The sequence below is a fragment of the Silurus meridionalis genome, chromosome 16 (genome assembly GCF_014805685.1).
Source record: "Silurus meridionalis isolate SWU-2019-XX chromosome 16, ASM1480568v1, whole genome shotgun sequence".
NCBI lineage: Eukaryota > Metazoa > Chordata > Actinopteri > Siluriformes > Siluridae > Silurus > Silurus meridionalis.
This window is the reverse complement of record NC_060899.1, coordinates 12,360,150-12,364,122: the sequence shown is the minus strand read 5'-3', so window position 1 is coordinate 12,364,122 and position 3,973 is coordinate 12,360,150.

The window sequence follows — 3,973 nt, the reverse complement described above, 5'->3', positions numbered from 1 at the left end:
TTGATGTGGCTAGCTATCTAACTGATTGCAACAACCAAGACATCAAAAACCTTTTTGAGGCTTAATTGGAAATCTACATGGTCATTTCAGTGAAATCTGTTTCTATAAACTGGAGATGAGAGTTTTTAGCGATTACATTAACATCATTTAAATCCATAATGAATGCTTGTGTAGACATTTGTCAAACAGGCTGCAGTAGACCTGTGTACATACAGCTTCAATTTTACACTATTTTCTAACTTAAAAACAATTTTCAATGTAAATTAAATTACTGACGCCAACTGGAGTGGAAAGGAGAATTTTTGAAATATTAAATAAGTGAATTTCACCCTTTTTTAGTATCTGGTAGTGTGCATTCGAGCTGGCACAGACTCTACAAGTTTGTGCAAAACCTCATGGTCTATCTTTAGAGCAGATCTACAGGGGTGTCATCCGATCACATGCCCAAATACAAGAGATAAGGCACAAGGAAAATTGACCTTTTGTACAAAGCAGTAAACATGATCAGTCTACCAAATTTGATTACGTAACAATAGTGCAGAATCGTAGTTCTTTTTTATTTATATTTACCTATATACACAGGAAGTTATGATAACCACCAGTTACTCAAGTCACTGTTCATTAAGCAAATTAAGATATAATCACTGATGTGTGGGGTTTTTTTGTTAGACACTGTATAGACAGAAGTTTGTCTGCTCGTCAAGAAATCGTATGTGTTTAATTAACATCCCATTCCATATTCAGTTCCCACTAAAATAACCTCCACTATTCTAGAAAGATGTTCCACTATTGTGCTTATGGAGGTTTGTGCTCATTCCCCCACGAGTGTCTTAGTAAAATCAGGCACTTATGTAGGATGAGGAGGCCTAGGGTTCAGTCTGCGCTCTTATTCATTTCCAAGGTGTTCGATAGGTTTGAGGTCAGAGCTCTGAAAGCCACTCAAGATCTCCTTCTCAAAACCATGTAGAGGATATCTTCATTGAGCTGGATGTGCACAAGGGCATTGTGATGCTGGAGCAGGTTTGGGTCTCCTAGTTGAAGAGAAGGAATAATTTAATGCTACCAAATCCAAAGGTATTTTATACAATTATGGACTTTGAGCTACAAAATTTGGGGAGGAAACACATATGGCTGGAAAATCACAGCGTCCCAATATTTTTCACCGTATAGTGTATATGTAATATTTATGACGCATATCTCAGTTGATAGATTTCCGTCATGCTGTTTTATAAAGTTCTCTTCATAGTCAAAGCACTAGTATTACTTTTGCATAGAAACTTCATAGGTACAAAGTCAAGAAATATTTTTTCCACAGTATATTACAACCTTCCACAAGCTGAAAGCTAGGGTAACAGAAGTACATATACAGTACAGACCAAAAGTTTGGACACACCTTCTCATTCAAAGATTTTTCTTTATTTTCATGACTATGAAAATTGTAGATTCACACTGAAGGCATCAAAACTATGAATTAACACATGTGGAATTATATATGGAATTATATACATAACAAAGTGTGAAACAACTGTAAAATGTCATATTCTAGGTTCTTCAAAATAGCCACCTTTTCCTTTGATTACTGCTTTGCACACTCTTGGCATTCTCTTGATGAGCTTCAAGAGGTAGTCACCTGAAATGGTCTTCCAACAGTCTTGAAGGAGTTCCCCGAGAGATGCTTGGCACTTGTTGGCCCTTTTGCCTTTACTCTACGGTCCAGCTCACCCCTAAACCATCTCGATTGGGTTCAGGTCCGGTGACTGTGGAGGCCAGGTCATCTGGCGCAGCACCCCATCACTCTCCTTGGTCAAATAGCCCTTGATGCCTTCAGTGTGACTCTACAATTTTCATAGTCATGAAAATAAAGAAAACTCTTTGAATGAGAAGGTGTGTCCAAACTTTTGGTCTGTACTGTATATATAAAACTAATACTATGTGCTTTTGTAACATGGTCAATTCAGTGTCACTTTAAATATATATACAGTATCTCATTATTATGTTATTTGATTAGTACATGTTCTCTAGATAGATAGATTGTGTGTGTGTGTGTGTGTGTGTGTGTGTGTGTGTATGTATGTATATATATATATATATATATATACAAACTGCACTGTAAGGGGAAAAAAAAAAAGAAAAAGTTTTTTTTGGTTTAGGAATTTAACCTTTTTCTGTCTGTTTTGCTGCCTGCTTTACTGAGCTGGTGGGAAAAATATGGCATTTTGGAAGTCTGTTTTTAGCAGTGGGCTGGAAAGATAAATACTCAGCTCCGGCCTGAGCAGCCTCGTGGTCTGACATTGCTGCTCGAAGCCTCTGCTTCTATTTGAGAATTTGAGAGCTGAAAGTGAATGCAAATGTGATCCTGAAGTTCCCACCCTTAACTGTCTCCATGGAGATCCAACCAGTAGGTCCAATAGGCCTTCCATAGCACTGAGACAAAAGCCACATTCTAAATCATACTAATGTCCTAAAGAGGATGTATCTTAATCACATGTAAGGTATAGGAAAGGTGCTTTATATTTGTCACTTGTGGCCCAAGAGGGGCAGCTTGGCGATACCGTATCTTGAACTTTGACCTTCTGAGCAGTAATCCAGAGCCTTAACCACTTACATTGCTAAAAAGAAAAAAACACTTTTACTTTTTTTTTCTTAAAGTTATTACTTTTAAAGTCTCAAATGTTATATTTATTTATTTAATGATTGCCTTTACTCCCTCTTTTGCTATAATTTTTTACATTTGGGAAACTAGGTATGTAAAACAATTTTAGTAAACGATCTTATTAAGTCAGGTAATATGCTTTAGTGTTGGGTTAATGAATGTTAACTAACAAGGATGTATCTGAGTTTGCAAAATATTTCACCAGTCTTTATCATTATATCTATCAATATCATAAGTGAATCCATTAATGGTGCAGAATCATAAATGACCACTAGTCACAAGAATTACGCACCGTTTTTCCAACATCATCACACATATGGCATAGTAAGTTTTGGAGACCTGATCACGTATGCAGCATAGTAAGATTTGCCAACATCATCACACTTCCTCGGTTGTAAGGTTTAAGCGACATTATCACGTATACGGCGTATATTGTCGATATTGCCGATATTGTAATGCATATGCAGCATAGAAAATTTTGGTCACTATCAACCAATGATGCGTAATAGGTTTTAGCAACATTCACGTACGAAGCGCCGTAAGTTTTGGCAACATTTTCACTTGTGCAGTGTAGTAGGTTTTGGCGACATTATCGCGTAAGGCAGCGTATTAAGTTTTGCCGCCATTATCGCGCATGTGCTGTAGTGCTGTTTGGTATAAACGTTGAATTAAACATATATTAGCTATAAGAAACTACAATCATACTAAGGCTGACTAAAAAGTCATGATTTCCGTACGCTAAAAATGAAGGCACTGTTAAAAGCAGCTAAAATTTTACCTCAAAATAAAAACTAGCGAGATTTTACTAGCAAGATTAAAAAAACAAATCCACCTGTGCAACACACATGCTATTACTTACATATAAAGTACTTTTCCCACCTCAGATTTTAAAACCCATTACCTAATTAGTATGGAGGTCCCCATTTCTGGGTTCTTCTGGCTCGGCTCCTTCCACAGCCATGTAGGTAGGTGGAAAAGCTATGCTAAATTGCCTCAGTGTGAATGAATGTGTAAGGATATGTGAATTGTGAATGCTGAGGGGGAATTCTCGTGCTTTCCTGGATAATCCTGATTCCTGACCAGAATAAAGCAGTAATTGATGAATGAATGAATGAATGAATGAATGAATAAATGATGTGATGAACTTAATGTACTTGTTTTCCTTTTAAAAATGCAGTATTTTAATTATACAGTGTCATACTGCTGGCTATTTTTAACAAAAACTATATGAAAATAACAAAATATTTTGAACATACTTAAACTATCATCACGTTAATACCAGATATGAATGCTATGATTAATAGCTTGAATATTAGCATT